Here is a 23,672-nt window from a genome sequence, read left to right on the forward strand (position 1 = left end):
CTTATGGGGCATTAGTCTTAGTCTTCATTGATTAAATTTTTTAAACCATATGGGAATAGATAGTGAGATGCTGCTAGAGGGATAAAATGCTTTTCAGCTTTAGTGAAAGGATCACTTTGAGTGAAATTTTAAAAATTTAGAGTAAATAAGGTTAAGGCAAAAGTTTCCCTTAGGGATTCCCCTTTTTTGTTTTTTTAATAATTGAAGCTTAAATGTTTTATGGGTGTGTAAACAGTTGGCATTAGTCTACACAGGTTGATTAAAGAAGTTTTACCTAGGGACTAACTTTAGTAAACTCTCCTAATATTTTTCTGATTGTACACTGGCTTTTATAATATAGTGTGGGGTAGTTTGTCAAGGTGACAACTTTTTACTAATTACATTTTATTCCAAACTAGAGTTTAGGCATAATTTTTTAACTTTTCATAACTGTATGGACCCTTTTTGGGGGGGGGGGCTATAGCAGCATAGCCTGTTTAGTACTTTGGTTTGTAAAAGATTTAAATAGTCTAGGATGTTTAAAGGTAAGATCCATAAGAAGTTCCACTTGTAGGTGTTCAGTGGCAGTTTTGTAATTGACAAACAAGTTATAAAAGCAGAACGAACAGTTAGTGATTACAAATTGCATCAAGGCAAATAGGGTGGTTAAGTCCACACAACTGCCTGTAGACATCCTGGTATCTAGGCTGGAGATGGGGGCATTGCACCCAGTTTCAAGGCCTGGAGGTGGGACAAGTCTTACCTTGAAATCCTAGGAAAACATTACCTCCCCAAATACGCCAAAGCATTGTTTAGCTCCTCAAATAGCCTAGGAGGGAAAGGCCATCCTTTGGAATACAGATGTTTAGTGTGGCTCCTGGTGCTTAACTCTCTACTTAAGCCCTTATCTTCGAAAATTTAACATTTGGTCTAAATCTTGATATAAATGATCTTTTTAGTAATTATCAGACCACAATTTTGTTTTATTTTGGTGTTTATACCAATGTTTCTCTCCTTACTTGGGACTTATTTGTCTCAGTTAAATTTGAATTTTCTCCTTCCTTGTTCTAATTAATACCCTATCTGTTTACTTTTGATCTGGTCCTAACAATTTCATATTTTATTCTTAAACAAATTTATTTGGTTAGTGTCAGCCCAGAATTTACTGCCAATTATGGTTTTAAGCATATACAGAGCAGTTTGGATTTAAGCTATTCCCCACATTTCACAACCTCAGCCTTTTACAGCCAACTATTACAAATGGTTGACAAGTTCTTGCCCAGTTAGGCATGCTTATAAAGTAGCTTGCCATGACCTCAGCTCTGATCAATTTTAGAAGAGCCAAACATTATTGCCAAAGTCCCAGGAGTGCTTCTTTCTTTGTTAGGGTAAACGCAACCTTGACATTTCCCTTGGTCACTGGACTTGAACTTAGTGCCTGAGTGCTGTTTTTCAGCTCTCCAGTGCAAGGATTGCACTTTGCCACTTCGGTCTCCAAAGCAACTCTGCCCGCTTTTTTGGCACTCTGCTGGCTAGTTAGAGATGATAATCTTTCTCTGCCTGGACTGGCTTTGAACTGCAGTTTGTAGATCGCTCACCTTTGGTCCTCAGCTCCACCCTCATCTGGGCCCCCTCCCATTTCTGGAGTTCCCTCCATACAACTGGTCTCTCCCTCTCTCCACCCAGATCCACCTGAACTCCCATCTACCTCACTTCCTTTTCTCTCAGATACTTCTGCTACCAGGATGATGATGGAGGTCATGTGCTCCCTCTTGGGGGAAATATGGCTCCTCTAATAAACCTTGTAATAATCTTTCTCCTTTGCCTGCCTGCCTCTGCATGGTCCCATAGGATGGATGTGTCTGATCCTCTTTCACTGGTGGCTCCATACTGGGATAGGTTCTCCAGTGCATTTGCTCCCCCTGCACTTCTGAAGGGAGTTCAAACAGCTGCCCTGGGACCTATTCTGAGATCCTTCACTCCAGTCACCAGAGGACCATCAAGGTAACTTTCTCCTGACTGAGTGCTCTACCAGCCCATCCAGCCCCACTAATTAATTCCCACTCCAGGGTAAGTGACAAGTTTGTCTGAGGTTGGGGTTTCTGATTCCAATATCAGTGGTAAGGCCACCTGAGCCTTTCTGGGCTAACTGAGCCCCACCCTCACCATCTGACCAAAAACTTGGCCAAGTGCTGGAATTAGCCACTAGAGGCCTACCATGGCCCAAGGACCCACCTTGGACCAACATAAGGACAGTCTCCACTGGTGGGGCCACCACCTATTTAGGAGCCAACCTGCACTGCAGAGGACACTCTACTCTAGGCACATGGCTTCAGGTCACTTACCATGGGAAGGACACTAAATTTCTTTACATTAAGGCCACCTGGCCTTGGAGGGCTGTTCAGTCCCCATCAGTTAAATTTGGCCCCACATTTAAAACTCCACTTCTGAGAATGCTTGAGCAAGTAGCTCTCTCTCTCTCTCCCCCTCCCCTTAAACTCTGCCTCTTGCCAAAATTACCTGCTTGTAACCTCTTTCACAAGTATTTCATATGCTAAACGCTTTGGTTAAGCCCTGGAAGAATGTAACCAGTAATTGCTTGTTTCTACTCATTAGATAGGAAATGGGTGAGTTTAAGTCTAAACTCCCCGAAATAAAGGCCAACAAGTTTGGATATTACCAAAAATGTATTACTCTTCTCTCTAGCATTGAGCAAGTGGTGGATGTGCCAAATTGGCATCTTGGTACTTCAGCTTGGTACTACCCCTCCCCCCTCCCCTGTCCTGTGGCGCCATTATGCTAGGCCAAGTGTATGTTCCTATTGCCTCCTGTTCACTAGGTTTCTTGTTGGCAAAGTTTTGTATTTTAAACTGACCACATGGTTCCATCATAATTAGAAAAGTAGTTCCACTAAAATTTCAAAACTTTAAAAGTCTATTTTAAAATCTAAGCACGCTCTATTATCTGTGCACAAACATTTCTGTCTGTGTCTTATTTGACTATATGTAAGTGATTATGGTTTCAAGGTTACTCTGCCTACTAAAAATCTTTGTCAATGGAAGCTGTGAATTAATCTAAATTGCTTTAAAACTTTGTGACCTGACTAAGCCAAAGAAAAAACAGGCAGTTTTAAAAGACCTTGGAAAAGGACTTAAAAAAGACAATGTCCTTTACAAAGTAAATGAAATTGGTAACTAAGTTGGCTGTGAATTATGTCATTCCTATGTCCATCTATGCTAAGAGTTAACTATTGTACACTGACCATGGCTAGTAAACTAAAGCTAAGGGTTTGATTCTCTAGTTTTCTCCCCTGTGTGCCGATCAACTTCAATTAAGATCAAGGGACCAGAGTGACTAGGCCCAGGCACAGCTGCCTAAACCAGTGGCACCAGCCTGCAAAAGCCAGTGTAAACCAGGTCTCTAACCAGTATATGTAGAAATATTGCAGGTTACCAACAGGAGGTGCAACAGTCCATACATGCTGGGAGATGCCACAGTCTCTCTCAGACTCTGGCCTTGCTTCATCTCACATGACCAAAAGCCTGTTAATTAAGGGTAAAACACAAGCCACATTAGATATTTGGATCTGTAAATGTTCATCGCCAGAAGTTAGACCATACGGGGTCTATGAGCAAAGGATAGAAATTGATTTCTATACTATTTTACAATTGGAGGTAAATTCCTAAAGGTAACTCAGACTGCAGAAAAAAAATGGCCACTCTTTCTATTCACTGCCCACAGGACAGCCTACAGGCAAAGAATATACAGCCCAGTGTTTCAATGATGCATTTAAATGCAAATTAAAATAACTTTACAAAAAGGATTTAAAATGACATCCCCCTTGTAAAAATTTGAGAAGTTGTGGGGAGTGGCTGGCCTCCCAGACAAGTTTAAAAGATAAATTTTTCCTAAAGGTTTATTTCAAAGTAAAAGTATTCTAGTTTGCCCTTAAAGTTTTTTGTAACAGTTGCCAGAAGGCCCACAGTAAAAGATAGGGCAAGTTTGTCAAATGTAATTTAATAAGTAAAACCATGCTTATAAAACTACTTCCAATGACCATCTTTGTTGCTTTTAGTTGGAGTAAAAGTGACTGTTTGTAAAAAAAAAAAAAAAAACTCATTGATCTGCAGTTCGAAGCCAGTCCAGGCACAGGCAAACTAAAGTCCCTGTGAGATTGTCATCTCTAATCTGCCAACAGAGTGCTCAAAGCTGAGTTGTTTTGGAGTTTAAAGTGGCCAAGTGCTAGTCCTGAGCTGGAGAGCTGAGGGACAGCACTCAAACCCTGAGTTCAAGTCCAGTGACTGACCAAGGAAAGTGCCAAAGATGTATTTATCCCAACATAAGAAAGGCACTCCAGGGACCCTGACAATGTTAAAACATCCAGATGCAATTACTAACAAATGTTTGGATGACAAAAGTGGTATCAGGTCCTGAGTTACTTGAGCTTGGTCCTCCAAAAAATTGATCAAGCCAGAAGGTCATAGAAAGATAAGTTTGTAAACATGCCTATCACCCATGTTGGTCTAACTGGGCAAAACTTTCCAGAGATCTGTGATAGTGGGTAATAAAAGCTAAGATTGTAGAATGTAAATCCCAAAACCCCTGTATCTCCTCAAAGTCCTAATTGGCAGTAACTTTTGAGCTGGTTAAATTCATCTGTTGAAAAGCTTGTAGAGCTGAGATTATGTTCCTATTGAGATCTGTCTAAAGGCCTACATAGGTAGGCATTCCTCTGCCAGACAGAAAATGCTTTTATAAACCAGGGTGTTAAACAGGCTATGCTGCTGTAGCCCAAGAAAAGGCCTGTACATTTGTTATAGGTTAAATGTTGTCTATAAGCCACTTTAAGCAGGCTACCCAGAGGCAGTGGGTCATAGAGTGCCAATCAGTCTCAGGTTAAAAGCATCTACTGGGCTTTCTTTTAAAAATCTCTGACAAGTAATTGTTAGTCAATTGTGAACAAGTTATAGGTAACCTCCATCTCATTGATCTCCTTGTTGCTTTAACTGGAAATAAAAAGAGCTTTTGTAAGAAAGTTCAAAGCCATCCTGGGCACAAAAAAAAAAAATCCTTCTAAAACTCCATCTCGCTACTAATCAGCACAGAACGAGGACTATCCAGCCAAAGGCTGAAAGTGGCATTGTGACTCTAAGTAGTAGAGCATTAGCCTGGAACAGAAGGACTCAGGGACAGTGCCCAGGCCTTGAGTCCAAACTGTAAATGCCAACCGGGACAAGCTATCCCAGGAATGGATGTTGAGACAATGGCCAGGACAAAGTCAGTCCTGTCCATGGAAAACCATGGAAAAGAGTGAGAGATGATACCCTAAATGGAGTCACTTTATGCTTTATGCATTGTTTCTGGCAAAACTGGAGCTTCAGTTTCCACCCCCACTACAAAGGCAGAGGAGGGGTCCCGCAGAGCAGTGGGGACCTCACAGATGAAGTCCTTCAGGGGATGAGGCCTCACAGAAGAGGCTGCAAAAAGGGGTGTACCTCACTGGGAGGCCGCAGAACTGCGGGTGCCTCATGGGGAAGGCCACAGAAGTGAGGGTGTCTTGTGGGGGAGGCCGCAAAAGAGGGGAGGGCCTCACAGGGGAGACTGCAGAGGAGGGGAAACTGCAAAGGCAGTACACAGAGGAGGAGTTTAAACTTAAACTCATCCATACTTTTATCTTCAGTTGCAAGGGAGAGGGAAAGAGGGAGAGGGAAAGAGGAAGAGGGAGAGAGGGAGAGAGGGAGAGAGAGAGAGCCAGAGCTATCTGCCCAAGCACTCACAGAAGTGGAGTTTTAAATTTGGGGCAAAATTTGATTGAAGGGGCTCAGCAGCCCTCCAAGGCCCAGGTGGCCTTAATGTAAAGAAATTTAGTGTCCTTCCCATGGTAAGGGACCTGATGCCATGGGCCTATATTAGAGTGTTCTCCACAGTACAGGTTGGCTCCTAAAGGGGGTGGTGGCCCTGCCAGTGGAGAATGTCTTCATGTTTGTCCGTGCGCATTCCTTGGGACATGCGGGAGGGGTCCTTGGGCCAAGGTAGGCCCCTGGCACTTGGTCCACGTTTGACTCTGATGGGGGAAAGGGGGGCTCGGTTAGTCACAGAGGCCCAGGTGGCCTTACCACTGAGATATCAGAATCAGAAACGCAGACCTCAGATAAACAGGTCACTTACCCTGGAGTGGGACTTAATTAGCAGTGTTGGATGGGCTGGTAGAGCGCTCAGTCAGGAGAAAGTTACCTTGGTGGTCCTCTGGTGACTGGCGGATAGGATCTCAGGATAGGTCCCAGGGAAGCTGGTTGAACTTCCTTCCGAAGTGGAGGGAGGATCAAACCCACTGGGGAGCCTATCCCCACAGGGCGACCAATGTAAGAGGATCAGACAAAAATCCATGCAAGGGGACCATGCAGAAGCAGGAAGGCAAAGGAGAAAGATTATTACAAGGTTTATTAGAGGAGCCATATTTCCCCCAATAGGGAGCACATGACCTCCATCACTATCCTGGTAGCAGGAGGATCTGAGGGAAAAGGAAGTGAGGTAGATGGGAGTCCAGGTGGGTCTGGGCAGAGAGAGGGAGGGGCCAGTTGTATGGAAGGAACTCCAGAAATGGGAGGGGGCCCGCGTGTAGGTGCTCATACTTCGAGCTCATGACTCTACCTGATTCTGGGGCCTGGATGAGCTGCCTTGATCTCTTCTAAGTCATTTACCACATGAGGGTTTTCTGAACTCATACATCACCGCAAACTGCTAACATTCCTCCCTAGCACATCTCTCAATATATTTTTTCCATCATATATTTAAACATATTTATGTGTATACATTCTCTACCCTCCCCCAACTCCACACACAAAGGCATAGACCTTCAAAACAAAGTTTTTCTTTTTTTCCTTGCTACAGTGTCTAGAACCTAATAAACTCAATAGATACAAAAGAGTGAGTTGGGTACTAGTGTCACACCTGTAATGCTAGCTATTCAGGAAACTGAGATCTAGAATCACTTTTTCCATTTATTTTCCATTTTGATTAAAATTTAAGCATTAAAGGAACTTTTAAAGAGAATCAAGACTTCCTTTTTTCTGGAGGTTTCCTTCACTCCCTTTCACCTAGTCCAGCTAAATCTGTGTCCCCTGGGAGCTATGGCATCCCAGAAAATCCATAGTCCCCCAGACCCCAGTTAAATTCAGACAGAATCCAGCATTGCCTTTAGTCATGTGGTGGGCAGAGCAGAAGGCATCCACCACGTGTGCTACCCAACACCTCTAATCCACACCTGTGCCACTTCCATACTCCCAGCCACATGAGCAGCATTGTGTCACCATCGCTTGCACTGGCATAGGCTTTCGTGGTCATCAGGATAGATGTCCTGAGAGCTATTTCATCTGCACAAGGTGACATTTCCTGGGTCCAGGTATATTGCTGATCTGGGAAATCACTGGCATTGGAGCAAGCCAGGGCTGCTGCAACCGCACTGTAGGATGCATCTCTCTGCAGCAAAACCTGAGGCCCTTCCTTCCTAGACACAATGGAGATCCTAGACAATTCCCTGCTTGTCCCTGGATGAGTCCATGAATATATCCACAGCCCTCATCTGTCAGAAATGAACAAAGAGTACAGAATTGTTCAAGTCATTTTCCTTCTTCACAGAAGGGTGCACTATCATCCTGGCCCCCCAGAGCGAGGCAGCACAACAAATGGGCGGATCCACTTGGTTTTCATCCCAACCTAGGAATGATATTGTCCCTTCTCATGTTGCTAAGGAGTCAGGATCACATCTTTGTAAACAATCGGTTACCAGGGTAATAGGGTCATAGAAGGAAGACAAGTCATTCTAACCATCAGTGGACCATCCCTAGTCAAGAGACAGTGTACTTTGAGAGGCCATTGCTCAAAAACAAACATCCTCTTTACCTGCTAATGAAACTGCAACTCCACTGCACCTCACCTTTGTCATTACAACAACAACAACAAAAAGAAAAGGAAAAGGGTGTTTTGGACTTTCTTGTCAGGACTGGCTTGAAACCACAATCCTCAGATTTCAACCTCCTGAGTAGTGCCAAGCTTTTTCATGAGACAATTCTCTCAAATTAACCACCAAGAAAGAAGCTAAAAGAAATAGAGAAAAGTCCAGGACTTGAGCTGAGGCTCAACTGGAAGATAATGGACAGCACCCATGCCCTGATTTCAAACCTATGACCAGCACACCATCATCATCATCATCATCATCATCATCATCATCATCATCATCATCATCATCATCATCATCATCATCATGTGAATAAAAAGACTGTAAGAGCCTATTAAGAATATTAAAATTGAGGGCTTGGAAGGTGGCTCAGTGGTAGAGCTCTTGCCTTGCATGCATGAGGCCCTGGGTTTGATTCCTCAGCACCATATAGCAAAAAGGAAAAAAGCCGGAAGTGGCGCTGTGGCTCAAGTGGTAGAGCGCTAGCCTTGAGCTGAAGAGCTGAGAGATAGCGCCCAGGCCCAGAGTTCAAGCCCCATGAGCAACCAAAAAAAAAAAAAAAGAATATTAAAATTGAGTGAGCCAGGCACTTTTTGGTGGCTGACATGTAATCCCAGTTAGGAGCATGAAATCTCAGGATGGTGGTTAAAATCCCACCGGGGCAGGAATTTCCATGAGGCTCTGATCTCCAACTAACCAGCAAAAATGCCAGAAGTAGAGCTGTGGTTCAAGTGGTAAAGTAACAGCCTTGAATGAAAAAGCAAAATAACAGTGACCAGGCCCAGATACATAGGGCAGGACTACTACTAATTAATTAATTAAATACAAATACACAAATAAAAATCAGAGTGGAAGATGAGCACAAAACCAAGAGAATTGGTGGTTTACACCTGGAGCTCAAGCTACACAAAAGACAGAACTTGAAGATCTGGGTTCCAAGGCAACTGAGGCAGAAAAGTCCCTTAGGAATTTGTGAGTATGTATCAGGTGTGGGTCTTGAACCCAGGGCTTGAAATAGAATTTTTTTTTTCTTAAAGGTAGCATTCTACCACTTCCTTTCTTTGGGGGATGAAATGGAGATAAGTTTTACGGACTTACCTGCCTGGGCTTTCAACCCCAATCCTCAGATTTCAGGTGCTGATACAGTACTCTTATCTTCTATGAGATTTTTATCTTCCATGAACTGCCAAAAGTAAAAGAAGCCAGAAGTTGATCTGTGTGGCTCAAGCCACAGAGACTGCTTGCTTTGAGGGAAAACAAACAACAAAAACCCTCATACACAGTGGCCCTACCCTGGTTTCAAACCCAGGAAGTGACCAGGCCCTATGTTCAAGTCCTAGGACCACCACCACCAGCAGCAAAAGAATGACTCAGGGACAGGGACTAGGCCCTGAATACAAGGCCTAGAAACAGCATAAAAAATAAAAGAAAAACAAATTCAGAGACTGTGGCTAGGCTCCAGAGTTCAAGGTCTACAACCAGCACCAGGACACACATACACACACACACACACACACACACACACACACACACACACACACACACACACACACACGAAATGAACAATAGTATAAGAAGGCAAAAGAAGAAGAGAAAAGTCAATAAAATATTTTTAAGTAGTGGCTCATGCCTATAATCCCAGCTACTGTGGAAGCTGAAATTTTAGGATTGTGGTTCATAGTCAACCTGGGCAGGAATCTCCATGACACTTGGTTTTATGTGTGCTAGTCCTGGGGCCTGAACTTGTGCTGTTTTGCACAAGACTAGAACTATTCTACTTCCCAGCTCTTGGTGATTAATTGGAGATGAGAGTCTGAACAACTTTCCTGCCCTGGCTGGCTTTGAACCACCATCCTCTGATTTTAGAGCCTGGCTAATGTCCCTGTTTTCCCATGAGAATCTTTTTTTTTTCTTTTTGGTTGGTCATGGGGCTTGAACTCGGCCTGCACACTGTCCCTAAGCTCTTCAGCTCAAGGCTAGTGCTCTACCACTTGAGCCACAGGGCCACTTCTGGTTTTCTGGTGATTTAGTGGAGATAATTGTCTCATGGACTTTTCTTCCCAGTCTGGCTTTGAACTGCAATCCTCAGATCTCCCCCTCCTGAGTAGCTAGGATTACAGGTGTAAGCCACTGGCACTCAGTTTTTTTTTTCTTTTCTTTTTCCTTTTTTGTGGGTTGTGGGGCCTGAACTCCAGCTCTGGATGGTGTCCCTTAGCTCTTCAGCTCAAGGCAAGCACTTTACCACTGAGCCACTTCCCAGCTCCGCCATGAGACACTTAACCCTTATGAATTACCAAATTTGTTTTACAAAGCCAGATGTTGAAATGTGGCTTAAGTTTTAGAGCCTGCCAGCCTTGCTCAGGACATGGGAGAGACTCCAGCACAGTGACCTTGCCCTGATTTCAGGTTTAGGAACAGTCACCACTCCCTGTGTTCCAGCCCTAGGATCAGAACCAAATAAATAAATAACTCCCCCATTTTCACTGTATTTGATGTTGGCGTAATTTGTGAAGGTGAAGGGAAAAAACAAATTGTTTAAATAGGGATACAGTTAGACCTATTGCAACAATGAGATGTACAAGAAATTATTTCAAAAAATGAACTTTACAACATTTGCCTGGTGGGGGGTGTAGAGGACATTATATAAACAAAGCCATTCATGAAGCTGTTGCTCAAGCTGTTACAGTATGCTAGCCTTGAGAAAAAACAATACAAAAAATGCTTCATTCACAGTGGCCCTGCCCTGACTTCAAGCCTCAGGAGAGTGGCCATGTCATGAGTGAAGCCCTAGCAAGAAAAATGAAAATAAATAAATAAATAAAGCCAGAACTTTATCTGTGGCTCAAGCCATGGAGATTGCTAGTCTTGAGAAAGAAAAGGGAAAAACCTCAGACACAGTGGTTCTGCCCTGATTTTATGGCTAGCAAAAGTGAAGGCCCTATGTTCAAGACCTAGGACCAGCAATGAAGAAATAAAAATACAACAACAACAAAAACTTGGCAAAAATGCCCAAGTCCTGAGTACAAGCCATAAGAGCAGCACCTAAAATAAATGCAGAAAGAAAGAAAAATACATATAGAGCCACAATTTGGACTGTCTTGAGGTGGGAAGCCTACTAGTCTTGAGAATAAATTAGGAATAATGACCAGGCCTGGAGTTCAAGTACTATAACAAGCTCAAAAAAAAAAAAAAAATCTGTCGGGAACCAAAAGGAGTCTCTCAACATGAAGATAGGCTTGACTATCTCACCAGAACATCTTGTGGCTGAGTTTACAGAACCACTCTCAGAAATCCGACCCTTTCATCCTGCCTTATGCAAACATCCTGCAGCTGCTAATGACCACCCTTTCACCCTGCCCTATGCAAAAATCCTGCAGCTGCTATGGCCAATGAAAATTCTTCCTTATTCCAAGCATATAAATACCCCTGTGTGAAAAATAAAAATTTGCAGCTTGACCAGGATCCCTGTCTTGCTGTCATTCTTCGTGTCTCTTGTCCCTTCATTCCTTCTCTGTTAGGTTCATTGCCCTCGTTGACGTCCTGCAGGTTGGGACAAAAATCCACAAAAAAAACTTCAAAACAAAAACCTCAGAAACAGTGGCCAGCCCTAATAATAAGCTAGATGACCCGAACTTACAAAAAAGAGAAAAAGAATAATAAATTAAGTGAAAAGAAGGGCAAAAATATTAGAGCCAATTCAATATTTCAAAAATATGGTTCACACCTATAATCCTACCTGCTCAAATGGCTGAAATCTGAGCATTTGTGGTTTGAATCCAGCCTGGGCAGGAAAGTAAATGAGAATTCTTTTCATTTATGCTATTCCTGGGCTTAAACTTGAGTTTTACTCAAGGGTAGAGCTCTACTACTTCCTACCTGTTGCTGGTTAATTGGTGAAAAACGCCTCATTGATTTTCATGCCTAGGATGGCTTTGAACCTTGGCTCTCAACTTTCAAGACTCTGTATAGTCATCTTGGCTTCCTGTAGTACTTTTTTCCTTTCTGTATTTTTTGACAGTTGTGGGGCTTGAACTCAGGACTTGTGTGCTGTCCTTGACCCTCTTGTACTCAGAGAGCCTTGTGCTCTACCATTTGTGCCATAGCGCCACTTCTGGGTTTTGAGTGGTTAATTGGACATAAGAGTCTCACAAGGACTTTTCTGTCTGGGCTGGCTTCCAACTGAGGTCCTCAGATCTCAGCCTGTTGAGTAGTTAGAGCCATAGAACACTTATCTCATATTTGTTAGGTTTTAAAAAAGAGATAGCTGAGTAAGAACAGCACCATGCACGTGGTATTCAGGTAAGGGGTAGGTTTATTCAGTAGACCTGCTGGGACCAGGCAAGGTTGGCATTCCTCATGGCTGGGAAAGGCCTTGGAATGAGAGAGAGCTGGGAAAGAGAGGAAAGAGAGGAAAGAGATAGAAAAGAGCAGAGAGAGCAGAGAGATGAGACAGAGCAGAGAGAGAGCAGAGAGAGAGAGCAGAGAGAGCAGAGAGAGGGCGTCTGGGCCTGGGCTAGGCCTTATCTAGGGTACGGGTGGAGAAAGGTGTGGCCACATCAAATTCAGATGTGACCTCAGTGGATGCAGATGTGACCTCTTCCAGGTGTCCCAGTTGCCTAGGTAATGCAGGTACTGGGTGGAGACTTTGCTGTGAGGAGGGTGGAGTCTGCTTGCCATCCAGGAGCGGACCTTACAATATTAACCACCCCCCCCAAAAAAAATGTGCTATGGCTCAAATTGTAAAACTTCCATCCTAGAAGGGGGGAAAAGCCCAGCACCTCAAGAAGACTGGCAGGTCAAGCCCTAGGATGACCATAAAAAAATAAAAACCAGGGCTGGTAAAGTGGCTCAGTGGTAGAGTGTTTGCTTGCCTTGGATGCATGAGGCCCTGGTTCGATTTCTCAACATCACATAAGCAGAAAAAAAAGCTGGAAGTGGTGTTGTGCCTCAAATGGTAGAGGACCTGGAGCTGAAATGCTGAGGGACAGCACCCAGGCCCTGAGTTCAAGCCCCATGACCAGCCAAAATAAATAAATAAATAAAAGCCAAATACAAAGAAATAAATACAACCACCAAAAATAAAAAGGAAGAGTAGTGCACTGGCTAAAGATGTAGTGCCTGCTAACTTAGAGGGGGTGGGGTGCGGAGTGGGAGAAAGCATGGAGACTGGAGACTGGCCAGGCCACTTTGAAGCCCTGGGATTAACACAAAGAATAAAAACAACAACAGAAAGGCAGAAAGTGAGCTTTGGCTCAAATAGACTATCAGCTTTAAATCAAAAACAAAAACTAAACAACACTGACCAGGCCCTGTGTTCAAGCCCTAGGTCCAGAACCAAAACATAAGAAAAACCTAGCCAGGTGCCAAAGGGTCACACCAGTAATCCTAGCTACTCATACTCAGGAGACTGAGTTCTGCGGATCACAGTTTGATGCAAGGAAGGAAAGTCCAAGAAACATAATAAACTACTCAGAAAAAGCTGGAAGTGGTGCTGTGGCTGAAGTGGTGAGCAAAAGTAGCTCAGGGACAGAGCCCAGGCAGAAGAGTTTAAGCCCAAAGGCTGGCAAAAAGGAACAAAGAAAAAAAGAAAGTGAGTAATTAAGCTGTGGTTCAAGGTATGAAGCCTGCTAACCTGGAGAAAAAAGGTAAAAAATGTAAACAAAAATATTAAAAAATTATTCCCAGAACCACATGCTCCAGTGCACTTTTCCCTACATCCTTAGTGTGCAGACAACCAGGCCAATGCCCCTGCTATATCCTGTATCTCAATGCCAAAAATTTCAATTATTTGAAAACTGCCTTCCGAGAATTGCCACATAGGGACCACATTGAGAATTATTGACCTCAAAAATATTTATTAACATGATTTCTTTTATTCTTGTGATTTTTCTATGTCCTTCTCATCATTACTTCCCTAGCACCTAGCAAATTAACTAGAATAAAAATATAGAGACATATCTGCTTATTGAACATCTACATGTATATTTGGGATAATAAGTTGGTTTATATGGGGTCATCAACACTGAGCATTTTTTACAATGAGCCTCATACTTTGTAAAAAACAAAAACAAATAACACATTTAACCCTCAAGAACTCTACATTTGCCAGTCAGCTGTCACTCATACCTGTCATCCTAGCTACTAAAGGGAAGCAGGTGCTTGTGTTGTTCAAAAATAGTAATGTTGGAAGTGGCGCTGTAGCTCAAGTGGTAGAGCGCTCGCCTTGAGCTGAAGGGCTAAGGGACAGCGCCCAGGCCCAGAGTTCAAGCCCCACGGCCGACAAAAAAAAAAAAAAAAAAGTAATGTTACAAAGATAAGGAAAAGCCGAGAAATTATTATAGACTAAAGGAGATCAAGTATACACAACTATATATAATTCATGATTATGTACTGGTATTAGTACTGGAGAAAAAAAATGACAGGGACAGAATTGAGCCAATTGGCAAGACTGAAATATAGACAAAGATTAAGCAAAAGTATGGCATTGTGATTAATTTACTGAAGCCGGTAATTACTGTGGCTATGTAATAACGGGACATTTTTATCCTGAGGAGAGCAAGATTAAAATATGTAGGAATAGAGGACTATGATATATACAAGTTAATCTCAAATGTATGTCCACAAAGAGAACATACACACAAATAAGTGATTAAGCGAATGAAGGAAAATGTTAACTATAGTGAATTTTCATAAAAAGCACACAAATACTGTTTATATTCTTTTTATGACTTTTCTTCAATTTGACCATTTTTAAACAATACTAGATTGAATAGTGAAGAGATGCACTTGAACTGCAGAAGATGAGTTTCCGACGAGTGTTCTATGAGGGTTTCATGGAGAATGCAAATATTAGGGGATAAGAATAAAAGATCAAGTGTTACCATATGAAAAATTATGGAAATCCAAACATTCAGACTATAACAATAAAGTACCAAGAGTAAGTTCACAGACAGAAAATAACTCAGGACTACTGTGGGTTGAGGGAAGGCAAGAGGCATGAATGGCTTAATGGCCCAAAATTTTTGTTGAGGATGATGGATATGTTTGGGACAAGATAAAGGTGATGGTTCTACAATACTGGAAATGTAATGAAAGTCACTGAATTGTGGTTATAATAATAAATTTATTACTATTCCCCTATAAAGAAAAACAATCATCCCATTTTAGAGGCTACTGTTTCCAGGAAACTCTCTGACATTATATACTCACAGGAAACTGTACTCTTTCTTTCTTACATTCATATATTTATTGTTTTTTTTTTTTTTAGGTAAAACCCTGCTAGCACAGGCCAGCCTGGAACTTGCAATTCTGCTACTTTGTTGCTTGAGGAATGTCTTTCTTCTACCCAAGACATTCCATAACAAAATTTATTTTCTAATAACAACAACAAACAAAAAGATCAAGTATTAAGGTCCTTACCCTAGGACTTAGGAGCAAACAGGACATCCTGATTATATCAGTTCCCTCTGTCCAGAGAGCATTGTGTGCCTGGGGCTTACTGGTTTACAGAATGTCTCCTGAGCCTGGGAAAGACAGGCATAAAAGGAAAAAGCATCCCAAGTCCTGTGCATGAGCAGGCAATGGAATATATGTTGTATTAAATATTTCTTTGGATATAGAACCTCCCTGCCCACTCTGACCTTGGATATGCACATAGTTCACAAGTCACCAACAAAGAGCAAGGCTTTTGCTCTTACTTCCATATTGTAAATGGTTACTATCTCAGTTTTTATTCACTGAAGTGTCACAAATAAATGAATCACAATCACCAAGAAGTAATAACTTACCCTGGCCAGTTTGTCTGGTTTGCAGGAGATGTGTTGGGAAAAACATCTCTGTTATCTCTTCAGAAAAATCTTCATCCCCTGAAAAAAACAAAGTTTTACATGAAAAACATTCCAGAAAAACTGCTGAGGATCACAAGAAAGGTGAGAAGGAAGAGGAGTGAAGGCAGCAGAAGTATGCATAACAATTTAATGAGCATGGAATATGAGTGCTTATAGAATTTTTTCCTTTCCTTCTCAAGTTTTTATGATGCATTGTTATCATTATCCATTCTTTCACTATTAAACTTAAATGTCCAATTAAGACAAACATTTCTGAGACTTTTCTTCCACCACTGGTTAAGCTGAAGCTACAGGCGTTAGGGATAATAATAATCACTCGGCCTTCTGAGATTTCTGGGCAGACTTTGTGGCCTTGCCAGCTCCTGCAGACTTCTTGTCCACATCTTTGATGCCACACACAGCAACTGTCTCCTATCACAAACAGCAAGATGACCCAAAGGAGGATAGTCAGAGAAGCTCTCCACATACACAAGGCTTGCTGGAACCATATGAACCATGACAGCATCACTAGACTTCAGGAATTTAGGACTAGCTTCCAACTTCTTACACGATCTCTTTTCAAGTTTCTCTTTCCAGTCAGTAAACTTGCAAGCAATTTACGCTGAATGACAATCCAGGACAGAGGCATATTTAGCACTGATTTGGCCTGGATGCTTCAGGAAGGTCACCTGAGCAGTGAAGCTAAATGCTTCCTTGGGTGGATCATTCTTGTTGTCATCACCCACGTTGCCACCCCAAACATCTTTGGGTGACATGCTTATAGAATTTTTTTGTGCATAGTATGTCGATAGATGTTCTTAATGGGCTTATAAGAGAGGTGGGCATTATCACACTTTGGCAATAAAGATAATGAAGGCTGGAAGAGGTCAAGAATTTCCACAAGATTTCTTAGCAAAGGTTAGGAGTTAAACCTTGGCCTCCACTCTCAATGCTCTTTGCGTCACATTACAGAAGAATGAATGGAGAGTATGAAGCAGATATTGTATAAAGTAAATGGAATTCAGGGCTGGGAATGTGGCTTAGTAGTAGAGTGTTTGCCTAGCATGCATGAAGCCCTGAGTTTGATTCCTCAGTACCACACAAACAGAAAGAGACAGAAGTGACCCTGTGGCACAAATGGTAGAGCACTAGCCTTCAGCACAAAGAGGCTCAGGGACAGAACCCAGGCCCTGAGTTCAAGCCCCAGAACGAGAAAAAAAGAAAAGAAAAAGAATTTAAAAAATGGAATTCAAGTTATGGGAAGAGTTTCAGGCAGAGAAAATGAGTGCCAAGATTAGGTGGTGAAAGCATAGCAGGAAGTTTAGTATGATCACAGCATTTAATGTAAACAAAGGAAAAAAGCAACAAAGTAGGATCCAGCAAAGACTGGGCCTTTACACCCTGGTAAGATTTCAAAGTTTCTAACAAAGAGATGAGGAACCACTGAATGATGTTTAGAACAGAGACAAGTAAGATCAAATTTAAATCAAAGGAAGATCATTTTAGTGGCTGAGTAGAGAACTGATCAGCACTAATCTAGGAACAAAAAGAAGTAAAATTGAGGGAATAATCCATGATTCAAGTGAGCAAGGTGATGTTTAAATCAGCGGGAGAAAGGATTAATGTTGGAAGGGTGCTAAGGAAAATGTTATCTTGATGATGGGAAAACAGAACACCTCACTGAAGAAACATGTAAACATATGGGTAAGTCAAGAGCAAACTGTAATCAAGACAGCCAAACATACTGTCAGGAAATATTCCTTCTCTCTTTACACACCTAAATCCTATCCATTAACTCACTTTGAGACCAGCCTAAGGTTTTAGCCTTTAGAATCTATATATTTCTTAATCAGCAGTGTATAGCTTCAAGGGCAAATTGTTACTGCTTTATCTGACCATTGTCCCCAAAATTTCCCGCGATTGGCGGGAAGAATGTATCATAGCTCATTTGTGCCTCTCACTTGGCATTTAAGAGAAAGAATTAAAATGACTTAGCAATCCCAAGTATAAGATGGATTGTGAAGGTGATCTCATTAATACCATCCTTACCAATGTAACTCATTTAAGCAACATTTAACTATATCCTAATATGAATAAAAATCTAAAACCTGACTCGTAGGGTCATCCAACTAAATCCTACTGGGTGCAAGAAATTAATCTGAAAACATAATGACATACCTATATCACAAAATATTGACAAAATGATCCAATAGCATGCAGAATTTTTTTCACTTATATTTATCTCATTCTGTTCTAAAAAATTATTTAGTGTATACTTAAAATGTAAATAATATTCCAATATATACATTTAATTTACAATGTTCAGATATACAATGTATTATGTTTGAGTGTTAATAAACTTATTTTTTGGTAAGTGTTGTGAACAAAATGAGGCAGGTCACTGCTGTGGCTCATGCCTGTAAACCTAGCTATTTGGGAAGTTGAGAATGGAGGATTATAATTTGAGGTCAGCCTTGGCAGCACAGTTTGTGAGATCCCTTCTCAGCCATAGCCTGTTACATTAGTATGTGCTCATCCTCCAACACTAATGTGAGAGTCCAAAATTAAGAGGATTTCAGTTCCAGCCCAGCCTGGGCAGAAAATTTTAGGAGATTCCATCTCAACAGAGAGGCTGGACACAGTGGCAAGTGTCTGTGATTCTAACAATGAAAGGAAGACTGAAATCGGTAATTGTAGTTCAGGCATGTATCCAGGCAGGAAACCATACTCTCCCTGAAAACAGTCAAGGGAAAGCAGGGCCCAAGGCATGGCTCTGTGGTAGAGTGTCTGCTTACTAAGTTTGAGTGAGCTGAGCTCAAACCCCAGTACCATCATAACAAAGGAAAACAATGGTGGAAGATCACTACCAAATACTTTCCACAGAATTAAGTATATATTGGGCAGGAGTGTGGCCCAATATTAGGTAGGGGTATAACTCCATGGTAGAGTACTTGCCAGAGGCTTGGTGACTGGCATTGAGATGAGGAGAAGTTGCATCAAAAGTATGTAGGATGGTGCTGGTGGCTCACGACAATAATCAGCTACTCAGGAGGCTGAGACCTGGAGGATGGACGTTTAAAGCCAGCCAGGCAGAAAATTCTGTTTAGATCTATCTCGACTTAGCAAGAAAAAGACAGACTGGTGTCGTGGTTCAGATTAGTAAGACATCAGCTGAGTTCAAGCTGTGGTCCTGGCACCAAAAACAACAATAACAAAATAAATAAATAAAGGAATAAAGTGTGGGCTTTGGAGGGACTTTGGAGAAAGGCAGGACTCTCCCAAAATCGGAAGACATATTCTTAGGCAAAGGGATGGCAAGGACCAAGAATGCTGATAGAAAAAGATGACCAACACTACCACAACAGCAGGTTCCTACCTTTATCCCCGTCAGCTACTTCCATTTTTTCAGTACTTCATTGAGATATCATTAAATGCCAACATCACTGCTGAATTCTCAACAAATATCACTGAGGAGGGCTGGCAAAGAGTGAGAGGAGTTGGGCAGGAGTCTCTTTTCAGAGTCATTTCTGGTGAACATATTAGACAAAAATCCAACTGTTTAGAAAATCCCTCAGAGTCCTCTGAATGGTATTTAAAGTTCAAGATTCCCATTCCTACACCAAACAGATGCTGATTACATGAACAAATGCAGTTAATTGCAGAAAAAATTTTATAAATAACACAACTGTCATATTGAGGAGTAATTAGAAAGAATGCAACTATCTAAACACATCACAATGGCTTTATGTGTTTCCTAAGTTAAGACTTCTAAAAAGCAGATTTTTTAATCTTTTATATCTTTGGAATCATTAAAATAATTACCATCGCTTGCTTATGACTATTATGCCACTTATTGAATACATTATTTCATTTTTGTTTTGTTTTGTTTTGTTTTTGCCAGTCTTGGGGTCTGAACTCTGGGCCTGGGCACTGTCTCTCAGCTCTTCAGCTCTTCAGCTCAAGGCTAGTGCTCTACCACTTGAGCCACAGTGCCACTTCTGGCTTTTTCTGCTTATGTGGTACTGAGGAATCGAACCCAAGGCCTCATGCATGCAAGGCAAGCACTCTACCACTGAGACACCTTCCCAGCCTCTGAATAAAGTATTTAATTTAGTACTTATTTTAACAACCTGTAAGGAATTAGATTGGGTTACCTTACAGATGAGAAAAGAGTTCAGGATCGCAGGTCACATGGCTTTAGTAAAAGACAGATCTTCATTTTGACTCAGTGGATAACTCCAAAGCCCATCATAGTTAACTGCCATCTCAATACTATGTTCAAAAAATCTTTTTTCCTTTTTTTGTGCAAGTCCTAGGGCATGAACTCAGGGCGTGGGTGCTGTCCCTGAGCTTCTTCAGCTCAAATCTAACACTCTATCACTTGAGCTACAGCTCCACTTTGGGCTTTTGATAGTTACCTGGGGATCAGAGTCTCACAGACTTTGCTGGTGAGCTGGCTTTAAACCCAGATCCGGCGTCTCAGTTTCCTGAGTATCTAGGTTTACAGGTGTGAGCCACCAGTACCTGGTCAGAAAACATTTTATAAAAAGGAATCAAGCTTTTACATAGACTAAGGAATCATTTATTAGTAAGATGTTATACAATTGTCTAGTCTGACAACAAACAAAAAAGAAAATGTCCCAGTCTGCATAAAATCCATACTAAAGGAGTAAGAAAAGTTTCTCACTGAGAAATATTCGCTTTGTAGAAAACTTGAAGACTAGTTATTTTACAGTTGATGAGAAATAGAAAAAAATCAAATGAGGTTTAGAGATATTAGTGGCAAGCACACTGACAGTTCAAAGAAGTAAAACAGAGAGCCATCTTTAAAAGCACTGACATGTGGAAAATTTTAATTTGGCAGCTCTCAAACTTGCTAGTCTCAGGACCTCCTAATACTCTTAAATTTTGAGAGCTCCCAAAGAGCTAATTAAACAGGTAAGGTGGCTCAGTGGTAGAGTGCTTGCCTTGCATGCATGAGGTCCTGGGTTCGATTCCTCGGCACCACATAAGTAGAAAAAGCCAGAGGTGGCACTGTGGCTCAAGTGATAGAGCGCTAGCCTTGAGCTGAAGAGCTGAGGGACAGTGCCCAGACCCAGAGTTTAGGCCCCAGAACTGACAAAAAAAAATGTAAGTAGAGCCAGGAACTGGTGGCTCTCACCAGTAATCCTAGCTACACACTCAGGAGACTGAGATCTATAGATTGCTATTAAAAGGTAGCTGGAGCAGGAAAGTCAATGAGATTCTTATCTCCAATAAACTACTCAGAAAACAAAACAAATCAAAACAAAACAAACCCAGAAGTACAACTATAACTCAAGTGGTAGAGTGCAGCTCAGAATCAATGCCTAAGTGCTGAATTCAAGCCCCAGGACTGGCACAAAAATAAATAAATTAAATAAAAAATAGGGTATACACATGCATTCGCATGTGCATGCACACACACGAGAGAAACAGACAGATATATTAAAAAGTAGAACTCAGCTAATGAGCAAAGCATCAGGTATTGAGTCCTAGTTTCACAAGCCAAACAAAAGAAAATTTAGAACTCAAGTGCTTATGGTAGTTTTGTAAACTTAAGAACAAAAACACTGGGGATGGGAAGGTGGCTCAGTGGTAGAGTGTTTGTCTTGTATGCATGAGGCCTTGAGTTCAATTACTGAGCACCACATAAGCAGAAAAAGTTGTAAGTGGCGCTGTGGCTCAAGTGGTAGGACACTAGCACTGAGCTAAAGAGCTGAGGGTCAGCACCCAAGCCCAGAGTTCACTCCCCACAACTCACCAAAAAGAAAGAAAAAGAAAGAAAAGAAACACTACTTATTAATATACGCTTATTGAAAAAAACTGTATTTTCCAAAAAAGGTAAAATTTCAGCAGAATAGACCCATTGTTTTACATCTTTAATAAATCACTTCATCCTTTAGCCTAATGAAAGACACCTGTATTCTATCATCTGCTTTTATACTGTCTGTTGGGTTATGTTGTTTCAAGTATATGCAGAAAATCTACCTTACAAAGTCACTTAGTTAGGAAAGGAAGAAGTATTTTAGTTGCCTTCTCAGATTATCAATAAAGCTAATGCTGGCATACTCCTTAATATTACACTAAAACTCAACTAGTGGTCATCTCTTAAAATTTAGTTGTAATGAGATACATAGCAATGAGCCTGAAGCTATACCATAAGATTTTCTGCTTGGATGTATTAAATTAAAATCAGTTAGTCTTTTCTTTTCTTTTGCCTGTACATGATTTGCTAACATCACACATTAAATAATGGGAAAATACTCACACTGAGTCACACAAATCTTCCAAATGCTGACCAACTGTCCTGAAATCAATGAATATAGCTGTTATTATCAACACAGATTTCATCAGCATAGTCTGTAAACAGCACTGGGAAGCTACAAAGCTCAACAGAGCAATAAATACATTCTATAAAATTGAAACTTAGTTTGAATGTGTATCATGACTCATACATCGTTGCTTTTCTTGTCGTAAAGGCTCATTTCATTCACTTTTAAGAAATGTTCACCAAATAAAATTCTAGTCTCTATGACCACTTGTATACTTCAGAGTGAAAATGTCATTCCATTGCAAAGTAAATAGTTCATTTAAACACTACAAAAGGGCTAGGCACTGGTGGCTCATGCTTGTAATCCAAGCTACTCAGGAAATTAAGATCTAAGGATCATGGTTCAAAGCCAGCTCAGGCAGAAAAGTCTGTGAGACTCTTATCTCCAATGAACTACTCAGAAGAAGCCAGAAGTGGTGCAGTGGTTCAAGTGGTAGAGCACTACCCATGAGAAAAAAAGCTTAGGGCAACATCCAAGCCCTGAGTTCAAATTCTAGGACCAGCTTAAAACTGAATTCATTGGATTCCACTTTCTTAAAATAGCCAATTAGCAGAGAATATGTCTTAGAAATATATCTAATTAAATGTTAAAATAAAACAACCCTTAAGATTCATTTGTCCAGAAATTACATTTTATACTAACTGCCACATTACCTTATTACTATAAAAAATGAGCAGTTTCAACATTCATATTTTCTAAGAGATACAGGCTTTAAATTGTGGAGGCAGGGAGGGGGAAGAGTGTCACTCATGTTTTAGGTACTACCACCTTTTCTGCCTCAATTCAAGATGGGATTAAGGATCCCACAAGTCATGAGGCACAAATGAAGTATCTAGAGATATAAAGAAACATCAGCCAAACTGAGGACAAACTCTGAAAAGAGCAATCTTTAACTGTACTCACTGGTATGAACAATATCAGTATGAGGGATGCTAAGAGGAGTCTGACAGGGGAAAAAAAAAAGAAGACATAAGCAAGAGGCTGATGTGTCTGAACACCTAGATGGGGGAAAGTTGCAAAAAGAATTCTACATGAAAATTCTCACTGCAAAAAAGAGAGAGATGCAGGGTACCAGTGGCTATCCTTGTCAGACTGCTACTCAGGCAGCTGAGATCTGGGGATCATAGTTGGAAGCCAGCCTAGGAAGAAAACTCCATGAGACTCCTATCTCTAATCACAAAAAAAACTGGAAGTAGAGGTGTGGCTCAAGTCCTTAAAGGTCTAACTTCAAGCAAAGAAGGTCAGGGACAGCAAGCAGACCTTGAGTTCAAGCCCCAGGACCAGCACAGGCATTGTGCATGCACACACACAAACACACAAATTACTCTAGTAATAATAAATAATCTAGTAATAATAATAATATTAATAATAATAATAAATACCGCAGTAATAATAAAGACTCTAGTAATAATAAATACATTGCATCTTCCCACTCTGATTATGAATTTTCATATTACCTTTTTTCTCTTCTTTTTCTTCCTCACAAAATTCTGCTAGGGAAAATGCTTCTGAGTTGTTCTAATTCAAATATTAGAGCCTCTAATTCTTCTCCACTCA

General features: G+C 41.2%; 1 long non-coding RNA gene across 4 annotated transcripts in view; it reads right to left on the reverse strand.

The window, feature by feature from the left end:
* The window catches only part of LOC138833437 (uncharacterized), a 31,726-nt gene extending 9,565 nt beyond the window's left edge, over positions 1-22,161 (reverse strand). For 2 of the 4 annotated variants that reach the window (XR_011373911.1, XR_011373912.1), the window contains exon 1: positions 9,035-9,425. This is a non-coding gene — a long non-coding RNA (uncharacterized lncRNA). Of the gene's footprint in view, positions 1-9,034; positions 9,426-11,360; positions 11,779-19,138; positions 19,290-22,051 lie in introns of those variants that run through there. The other 2 variants (XR_011373913.1, XR_011373914.1) reach the window with 2 other exon arrangements.
* Positions 22,162-23,672: the final 1,511 nt, after the last annotated feature.

Source organism: Dipodomys merriami, unplaced genomic scaffold (genome assembly GCF_024711535.1).
Source record: "Dipodomys merriami isolate MVZ:Mamm:240054 unplaced genomic scaffold, mDipMer1.0.p SCAF_2072, whole genome shotgun sequence".
Lineage (NCBI taxonomy): Eukaryota > Metazoa > Chordata > Mammalia > Rodentia > Heteromyidae > Dipodomys > Dipodomys merriami.